The sequence below is a fragment of the Carlito syrichta genome, unplaced genomic scaffold (assembly GCF_000164805.1).
Source record: "Carlito syrichta isolate Samal-C Ts95f unplaced genomic scaffold, Tarsius_syrichta-2.0.1 Scaffold303259, whole genome shotgun sequence".
Taxonomy (NCBI): domain Eukaryota; kingdom Metazoa; phylum Chordata; class Mammalia; order Primates; family Tarsiidae; genus Carlito; species Carlito syrichta.
Genome location: NW_007247355.1, coordinates 5078 through 15859, shown reverse-complemented (window position 1 = coordinate 15859; position 10782 = coordinate 5078).

Here is a 10782-nt window from a genome sequence, read left to right as displayed (position 1 = left end):
TCTGGGCGACAGAGTGAGACTCCAACACAAAAATAAAAAAAATAAAATAAATGAGGGCAAAATAAACGGATTTTTCTCATATTTAATTGATCTAAAATATAAATGACAGTCTAAAGCAAAAATAGTAGTGAAATATTGTGCAGAAGTAGCCATAGTAATATCAGACAAAGTCAACTTCAGATTAAATAATATTATCAGAAATAGAGAGTACACAATAATAAAGAGGTCAATTCCCCAATAACATATAAAAATTGTAAATACGTGGTCACTTAACAGAGCTTAAAAATACTTATAGACAAACTCTGATGCTACTAGAAGGATTTTAAAAATGCACAATTAGAATGACAGACTTCAACACTCCTCTCTTGGTGACTGATAGAAAATGCAGTCAGAAAATTGGTAAGGATATAGATTACCTAAACAGTACTATCACTCAATGTAACCTGAAGAATAAAAAAAATTTTTTTAAACTACACCCAACATATTATTCTCAGCTACATGTGAAACATTCATAAAGATCCATTGTGGGCCATAAAAAGGAAAACAAATACAAAAGCATCGACATCCTGAAAAGTATGTTCTCAGGCTAAATTGGAAATCAATTTTTAAAATATATCTATAAAGAATTCTGTTAAGAGAATGAAAAGACTAATCCCATACTGGAAAAATCACATACCTGAAGGACTTATATCCAGAATATGTAAAGAATTCTCAAAATTCAACAGTAATAATAATCAACACAGTATGGTACTGAAGGAGGTATAGACACACAGAGCAACGGAATGAAAGAGCAAACACAGAAATAGAGCCACACAAACATACACTACCGATTTTTGACAAAGTTACAAAAACCAACTCAATGGAACAGGCATAATAACCTTTTCAACAAATGGTATTGAAGCAATTGAACATATATGGGGAGGAACAACAAAAGAAATAGGAACATGAAACTTGACCAAAACTTCAATTCAAAATGTATCACAGACTTAAATGTAAAATGTGAAATTGTTCAAGAAACAAAACAAAAAAGGAGAAACTCTTCATACTTAAAACTGTGTGAAGAATTCTTACACTTGAGAATGAAAGAATGACACATAAAAGTAAAAACTGAGAAATTGTGCCTTATCAAATTTTAAAACTTTTTCTCTGTGAAAAACTCTGTCAAAGGGATAAAAAGACAAATTACAGACTGAGAGAAATAAATTGCAAACTATATATCCCACAAAGAACTTTTATCTAGAGTATACACAGAACTCAACACTCAACATCAAAAAACAATCCATTAAAAAAGAGGTAAAATAAATAAAGAAACATTTAACCAAAGTGGATACACAGATGCCAAATAAGCACATAAAAGGATATTCCATATCATTGGCCATCAGGAAAACGAAAATTAAAACTACAATGAGATATTACTACAAACTTAACAGAGTGACTGAAATAAAACATGTGATGACATCAGATGCTAATGAAGATGTGCAAAAACTGAATCATGTATACATTGCTGGTCAGAATGTAAAATGATACTGCCAGCTTGGAAAATAGTTTGGCAGTTATTTTAAAAACTAAAAATGAACTTATTAAGTGACCCTGTAATTGCACTCTTGGGCATTTATAACAGACAAATGAAAACTTAGGTTAGTTGCAGAAACCTGTACATGAATGTTCACAGTAACTTTATTTGGAATTGCCCCAAACTGGAAACTACTTAAATGAATGATTAAACTATGGGATATCCACACTACAAAATACTATCCATCAGTAAAATGAAATGAACTATTGATACATCCAACAATTTGAATGAGCCTCTAGTGAATCATGGTAAGTGAAAAAAATCCAATATGAAAAGGTAAACATACTATATAGTGGAATTCCGTATGTATGGCATCCTTGGAATAACAAAATTATTGAGATGGAGAACAAAAGAGTGATTGACAAGGGTAAAAGGCATAGAGTAGGAAGTGGGTGAAGCTATAGAAAGGTAGGATGAGGGGAACTTTGTGATGATGGTACAATTCTGTACCTTGACTGTGGTGGAAGCTACACTAAGCTATACATGTGATAAAATTTCATAAAACACACACACATGCATATGTATACCTGGTGAAATCTGAATATGCTCTGTATTTTGTAGCAATGTCAATGTCTTGGTCTTATTATTGTACCACTGTTAGGCAAGATATCAACATTAGGGAAGGCCAAGTGAAGGGTGAATAGAACCTCGCTGTAGATTTCTTTGCAATGTGATCTGAACCTATAATTATTTCAAAATAAGTCTTTAAAATTAATAATAAGAAAATACGTAACTCAATATTTTAAATGATCAAAAATATGAACTGGAAAGTTGTCAAAGAAGTTATATGGATAGCAAATAAGCACATGTAAAGACACTCAGCATTGTTATTAGAGAAATGCAAATTACAGCCATGAGACATCCCTACACACCTAAGAATGGCTAAAATAAGAAAAAAAGTAGCAATATTAAGTGCTGACAAGGATGTGAAGCAACTGCTGCTAGTGGGAATGCAAAATGGTACTGTCAACTCTGTAAAAGTTTGGCAGGTTCTTATAAAGGATCATAACCCAGAAATTGACCACATAACCCAGCAATTCCATCACTGGATATTTACTCTAGAGAAATGACAACTTAATGTTCACATAAAACCCTGTATACAAATGTTCATAACAATCTTTATTTATAATACAGAAAAAAATGGAAACAAACCAAGTGTCCTTCAACTGTGGAATTGATAAACAAAATGTGGCACATCTATACCATGGAATACTACTCAGCAATAAAAAAGAATGCACTACTGAAAAACACAACATGGTTAAATCTCAAATACACGTTTCTAAGTGAAAGAAGCCAGGTCCAAAAGGCTACAAACCCATATGATTCTGTTTACGTGATCATCTGGAAAGAGAAAAACTGTAGGGATGGAGATCAGACCAGTAACTGCCAGGGTTTGGGAATGGGGAAGGCATTGAATACAAAGAGGCAACACAAGGCAACTTGGGGAGGGCGCGGGTGATGAAACTCTTCTGCATCTAAATTGTGGCGATGGATGCAGGGCTCTGTGCATTAGTCAAAAACTATATAAGTGTATACCACAGAAGTTTGCTCTATGTAAATGAATAAACAAGCCAAAATAAGATCCCCCTGCACACCCACCCCTGACAGCATGTGCTATCAAAGATGGAGAGCAAACGGAACTCAACACACTTCTGGTGGTGGTGTAAACTGCTACAACCACTTTGGAAATCTATTTGGCAATATCTGCTAGAATTAAACATATGCATATCCTATAAATCATCCATTCTATCTCTAGACACATACACAACAGAAACATATATTCACCAGAGAAAGTAAATACAAGGATGTTCATAGCAGCTTTATTTGTATGAGCAAAAACCTGGGAACAATTCCAATGTCCACAAACAGTGGAATGGATAAATAAATCATGGTACAGTCATAAAATTGAATACTGTATGGCAATGAGAATAAAGGAAATACTGCTTAGAGGACAATATGGATGAATCTCACAAAAAATATTAAGTGTGAGAATCCAGACAATAATAAGAGCATATCATGTGTGATTCCACTTATGCAATCAAACATGTTTCAAATTAGAATAGTGGTTACCTTTGGGCAGTAGTAGTGATATGGAGTAGCATATAACAAGGAGGTCCTAGAAGCATTCTACATCTTGATGTAAGGGCTGAATATACTGTTGTATTAACTTTGCTGATATTCATTAATCCATGGACTTAATATCTGTGCATTTTTTGTTTTCAAATTACATTTCCATAAAAAATACTTTAAACGTGGTGTGTGTATACTTCACTTACTTTTCTCTTCAAAATTCAGCTTTGCTGATAAGACTGTCTGATTCCAAGGGAGTGGAGTGAGAATTATACATGAAAATGTCTCTCTTCCTGATTGGACAGAAGGAAGGAAACAACTTTTGATCACCTGTTCTATCATGAAGAGTGCCAGGGTCTTCACAACGACTGGGAGAGGTATGTATTTTGCTTCTATTTTAGAAATAAAGAAGACTCAAAGACAAGAAGATGATGACTGGTTTCAACTATGGTGATTGGGTTCCAGTGTTACTAGGATGAAAATCCCGGGAAATATCCAGGAGAAAAAGGTCCCTAAAGAGCATTTAGTCCAGCCCCTTCATTTTATAAAAAGGGAAAACCTGCCCCAGGAGGGAAACTAGTTTACTGAAAGAGAAAGGACTAGAACTTCAGTCTCCCGAGTGCCATCCATGACCATCATTTACAGACAAATTACCACAACACTTTACAGAATGGAGAGAAACAGCATTAAATGGGGAGTTGGAAGAACTGGATCCTGCCAAGGAAACTAGATTTCCCCCTGCTGCGTTTCAATCGCTCAACTGCAAAATACAAGGTGACAATAACAAAAGCAACAAGAGGTAGTAAGTCTTCAATCCAAGAGAGAGGCAGATCCAGGCTTTGTGGGGTCCAGAGCTTATAACATTTGGGGCCCTCATTAAGTGTAAGAATACAAAATTACTAGTATAAAATTGGGAACTAAAGCAAATAAGTATGTAAAATGAGAAGACAAATACAAAAGTATATATATTTGAAAAAGATGGCAAATGTTAGAAACATCTCAAAATTTAGAAACGGGAACATATATGTGCAGGTATTTTTTTTGTAGAATAATTTGAGTTCCTCCAGGTATATTCCCAATAGGGGAATTGCTGGGTCATATGGAAGGTCAATTTCTAGTTCTTTCAGAAATCTCCAGACTGTTTTCCAGAGAGGTTGTACAAGTCTGCATTTCCACCAGCAGTGTAGAAGCGTTCCCTGTACACGAATGTTTGTTGCAGCTCTATTCACAATAGTAAAAACATGGAACCAACCGTGTTGCCCATCGAAGCTGGACTGGATAAAAAAAAAATGTGGTACATATACATAATAGAATATTATGCAGCCATAAAGAAGGACAAATATATGGACTTTGTAGCAAATTGGATGGATTTGGAGTCTATCATACTCAGTGATTTATCACAGAAACAAAGAACTGAGTTCCATATGTTCTCATTCATAAGGTGACCTTGAACAATTATAATACTATTAGAAAGCAATTGACAGTAGTGGAAAACTGCCAGGGGAGGGGGGTGGAAATGGCAGTTGAGGGAAACTGCTAGGGGAGGGGAGCATACCTCATCAACAAGGGTACCTGCATGATCAATGTTTGTATGCCTAATCCTGAATTGTACCCCACATCTTTATAATAAATAAATAAATTTTTTAAAAAAGAAACGAGAGCATGATAAATAACAGCATATCTTTATTAACTGCTGGATACACCTCTGTAGTATATCATTCCTGTTTTTCTTGTTTGTCACAGCTGGAAATTCACAGGACCCAACATTTATTAATAGTTGCAATCATAACTAAGATTTATTACAGCAATATCATCAGGACACACAGAAGATAACGAGGGGAAAAGACACAGGCACGTTTTGGAGGAGCCCATGTATAGATTTCCTTATGCTCTCTTCCTCCCACAAGGGGTCACACAGAACACACCCTTCCCTCAGCAACAAAGATACAATGATATGTGTGTGATGATGTTTCTGGCCAGAGAAGCCCAGACTCAGTGCCCACAGTTTATATTGGGGGTGTACACGTAGGCACCTTCTGTCTAGGATGTACCAATATTCCAGACTCCCAGAGGGAAAGCAGGTATTCAGAATAAACCATGTGGTTTGTATAAAACAGTCTGGGCACAGTAGGCCACTCTTGCCAGTTGACTGGGGACACTCTGAGAGCTATGTTCCCGGATGTCAGCCAAGGGCTCAACTTCCCAGCAGGCCTTTCTAAGAGCAGCAGTCACAGGTCTGTTATATGATCTCTTCTGCACACTCTTCCATGTTTCTAGTTCTACTACAGGCCTGTGCCTCTCAATCATGGGGATTCTGAAAAAAATGCCATTTCAAGTAATACCCATCCAAGCGTTAAAATAAATGCATTCTGTATGTATAATTGCATACACTGCACACTGCGTATATTCCTGACAGAAGAGAACTTCATTTGTCAACGAGAACAGAATGCTTCACTTCCAATTTTACACATCTGAGTGATGAGTGGAAGATTTTTTTCCCACAGACTAGCTTCTGGCTCTGTACACTATGAATCTTGGTGCCAAGTGCTGTAAGGCACAGAGACATTACAATGTATTCCCCAACCCCACCCCTCTTGTCCTGATCAGCACAGTAAGCAGAAGTATTCCTGAAAGCTATTCCAATACAGGGCAGCTAGTGATAACTGGAAAATGTATGGAACTGGTTGTGAGCCCCTTTATATCTATTTATTTATACTCCCAATCTCAATGTCAATCTCTCTCTTTCTTCCCCCACCCCGTGTGTGTGTGTGTGAGAGAGAGAGAGAGAGAGAGAGAGAGAGAGTGTGTGTGTGTGTGTGTGTGTCCCTAATATCGCAAAAACATATTCCAACGTTTTGTTTCCTGAGTTGGAGTCCCAGTTTGCCCATGGCCATTACATTGCTATGCCACACGAGGGCAAGGGTGATAGTGGAAAGAAAGTTGCCCCAAACCAACTGTGGTGAAAATACCTTTTGTAGAAGTTCCAAATCATACAACAGTAGGATCACAAAACTCTGTCTAGGCCTGTGCAAGTGAAAGACGCTTAATCTCAACTTCATTCACTTCACTGTGCATTTGTGTCTGGTTCAGAGACTTCTAGAAAGGAAAACAAACACTGAGAAAAGGCTTGGGACTCAAATCATGAGCCAGAAGGGAGGAGGGTGCATAACGAGACACAAGAATAAAGACATCAGGAGGAATTCCAGATAACAAGGGTACAAGATTTACCAGGGAATGAGTGAGAAGCCTGGGGCCTAGGATGGGAAAGACAGCCTGAAGAATCCCTCTTCCCATGCTGGGACACAACACCAGGACCAAAACAACAGAGGTGGTGTTATTTCATGGCTGAGGGGGGAATCTATCATGAGGTTCTGCGTACATTGGATAAAAAAGAGGAGGAACTAGCTCGGAGGAGTCTGGCTTCTTATACCATAGACACTGAAGAGCTTTGCTGGGCAGGCACAGAATTGAATCCAGTGAACCAGGAACCAGAAACAGCTAAGACAAACAACCTCTTAAATTGGTCTGGACTGATATTTCCAAAAAAGCAGTCACAACACAAAAATGTTTCCTAGGCTAGAAAAGGCTTCCTAGGTACCACATTTCCTCACCCCACCACCATGTGTGGGTATAGAGATCAGATTACCACAATTGGAGACACAGAGACTGCTTGAGTCTGGTACTGATTACATCCTGTGCACCTGAAGCCAGTTGCTTTCCCTACCTGACTTTCAGCTTCCTCATCTCTAAAGTGGAGAGAATACAATGCAGTGCCAGGAGTGGGGGGGGGGGGGGTAGGGAGGGGTGAGGTGTTGGGGGGAATTCAGTGACACTAGGATGAGAAAAAGAACCTGAAGAGGCATTCCTGCTGACCCAGAACACAGCACAAGAACCCACAGGCAAGCACACTGTAAAGCCTTGTGGGAACGGTAGCTTTGCCTTTCTACAGACATGGCAACAGCATGAGAACCATGTTGAATCACCTCTCTGGCACAGTTGGGTGCTCAGAAAACGTTGATTCTCACAGACTCATCTCTCTCCCTAGTGTACAAGCAGTTTCAAACAGTGGTCTTCTTGATATTTCAGGGGGAAATTGACAATACTACTTTGGGATTAATTTGAAAGGATTAATAGTCATTTTTTTTAAAAAGGAAGTCCTCTGGTAAGTGTTTTGGCAAGGAAGGGAGATGGAAGGTGTAAGAAGGGGACAGGAGCAAGCATTGAAATATCTAAATGAGCGGGAGGAAAACAGGAGGAAGAAAGAAGTGAGCTCCTGAGAAGGGCCCTATGGAAAGGTGGAGCCAGACGTGTGGGGGGAGATGAAGGCTGACCTTGGAGAGAGGAACACAAAGGGAGGAAGAGTGGCCTGTCTCTGCCAGGATCGTGTTCATGCGGATGGTTCACTCCTGTCCAGGGATACTGTGTATTAACCTGTGAATTGCACCCTGCTTCCCAGCATACACAGCAAGGGGCAGTTGGGAGTCAGAAAAGGGAGCTTTTATGTGGCAACCACGAGGTTCCCTGCTAGCAGCCACGTGTGACTATCAGGCTTATTAGGCGAACTCTAGTTCTTCAAAAAACAGAGTACAGGAGGAACAACAGCAGCACACCATTTGAAGGAACCTCGCTCAAGACTGAAACTGCTCCCAGACCAGGGAGGTTCTGGGGTGTTTGGCAAAAACTGGTAACAATTCTCAGGACACAGACCCAGGAGGGGATGCCGGCATGGATGGGAATTGGAGCTGGTGACGTGAAGTTTCCTTGCAGCCCTGGAGCCCACATCCCATGAAGGACCCTTTGCCCCTCACTTCATTTCCAGCGTTCCTGCTTCTTGGAGCTTCTCTAAGGAGAGCACAGATGTGTCTCACTAGAAGAGAAGACAGAGCAGTCCTTTGCCGATTCCGCATCTACATCCAGGGCACCTGGCTTACTGAAGTGAGTCAAGCACGGTCTCGCCTGCATGGCACTCAGAGACACGATGGCAGCCACAGGGGCGTAGAGAGCAATGGCCAGCGTGGGTTGCAAGAACCTAGCAGAGGGGACGGAGTCAAGGCATACAAGGCTGCCCAAATTCGGAGACTAAAGTCCCTAACACTCGGGGGAAGGACAGCGAAGGTGACTTGCCAGCTGTGCCTTGAAGGACAGGCCGAGGCCGTGGGCACTGCCTGACAAAGCAGGCTTGCGGGTGACCCGGGACCCCACAGCGCAGCCTGATCCGAAGTGTATTAGGGAAAGGGTGGAGGGAGAGTCGGGCGACTCCCCGAGCTGTTGGGACTTAAAAACACAGACGCCCTGCCGGGGTTTTCACTAGGGGAATGCCGGGGACAGATGGCAACTTAGAAAGTAAACCGGTGGATTGTGGAGGACAGTCCAGAGGGAGGAAAGACAGGCGTCCAGGCGGCTTGGAGGCCCGTGGAATAGTGCAGGCACTGGACCACGAGGCTCAAGCTCAGGAAGGAGCGGCGGGGACGCAGGACGAGGGGCACTTTTATTCCTGTCAGGTACTTGGGAGGCAGGTTCTCTGGTCAGGGCCGGGGCTCGGAAAGGGACTGGACCTAGCAGCAACACATGCAGCCCAGCAGGAAGGCTGAGCCCCCAACTGAGGCGGAGACAGAGGTTGAAAAGCAGACTTGACGGAGAAGTTGGATTGCTTCAGGCAACTCGGGAATCAGGGGCGGCAGGGAAAACAGAGTGGGAGGTTTCTTGCCATTGGCACACACGCACAGAAAGCCTCAACAAGACAGTCCCTCTGGACCGCACTGGCAGTCACTGACCGCGTGGCCGGGGCCCAGGAGAGCCGGCCCGGGAGGGAGTCAGCCTAGAGCTCCGTGGGCCCCAGGCGAGTGCTCCAAGGCCTCTGGGGTACCCTGTGGTGTAGACACGGACGATCGGGTTAGGCCGCTGAGGACCCTGGGGTGCCCCTTGGGCTCGGGCCCGAGGGGGCAGTGGAGGAGCCGCCAAGCGCCCCCCTCCGCCCTGCTTCTCAAGCAGCTCAGGCCCCCGTTCCTCCCCCAGCTGCACCTGCCTCCGCCCGCCGCCACCCCCAGACCTCCCATCGTTCCGCCAGGCTCTTCTGGAGGGTCGGCCCTCGTGCCTTCTACTGCGGCTGCGCCCCAAGGGGTCCGCCCTCTCGTCCCCCGCAGCGCCTCTTGGCCGAGCTCCGCCCCCCGCTCGCCCTTTGGCAGCTCCACCCCCAGCTCTGACGTCCAGCCCCGCCCCAACCTTGCCTCCGGTGCTCCGCCCCAGCCCCTCCTCCTGCAGCTCCGCCCCCAGCTCTGACGTCCGGCCCCGCCCCAACCTTGCCTCTGGTTGCTCCGCCCCAGCCCCTCCTCTTGCAGCTCCGCCCCCAGCTCCTCCTCCTGTAGCTCCGCCCCCAGCCCCTCCTCTAGTAGCTCCGCCCCCAGCTCCTCCTCCTGTAGCTCCGCCCCAGCCCCTCCTCTTGCAGCCCCGCCCCAGCCCTTCCTCCTGCAGCTCCGCCCCCAGCTGCTCCTCCTGGAGCTCCGCCCCCAGCCCGCCCCCCAGAATACTTTCCCACGTTCCCGCCCTGCTTCTCCGCAGCCTCCACCCCCACTCCGTCCTTCAGCCCGTCCCACTCCTTCTCCCAGACCCCCGCCCCGGCTCCTCCCCGGATCGTCCCGAGCCCCACCCACACCACGTTCCCACCATTCTGCCCGACCCCTCCCACAGCCCCTCCCGCCCCCTGCAGCTCCGCTTGGCTGCGCCCACAGCCCGGACCGCTTCCAGCCGCAGCCCCGACAAGCCCCCCACCCCGCTTCTGCACACCCAGCCCGCCCGCTGCTCTGCCCCAGCGCCCCCGCCCCGAGCTCTCAGTCAGAGCCTCGCCGGGCTCCTCCGCTTCCAGCCCCGCTTTCCCACGCCCCTGCCGAGACCCTCTCAGCTCTTCCCCGCCCGTCTCGTGAATCGGCCTTGCTCCCGCCAGGCCCTCCGCCCCCAGACCTTGCCCGCCGCTCGCCCTCCACCGGCTCCGCTCTATTCCACAGCCCCGCCCCTTCGCCTCCCGCACCGCCGAAGACCCCGCGGCACGCTCCGCCCTGCTCCCCGGCTCTCCGCCCAGAGCCCGCCTCCGCCTCCTCCCCCTCCCCCAGGGCTGGCTCGCACCCGCCCTGCTCCCTTCCCAG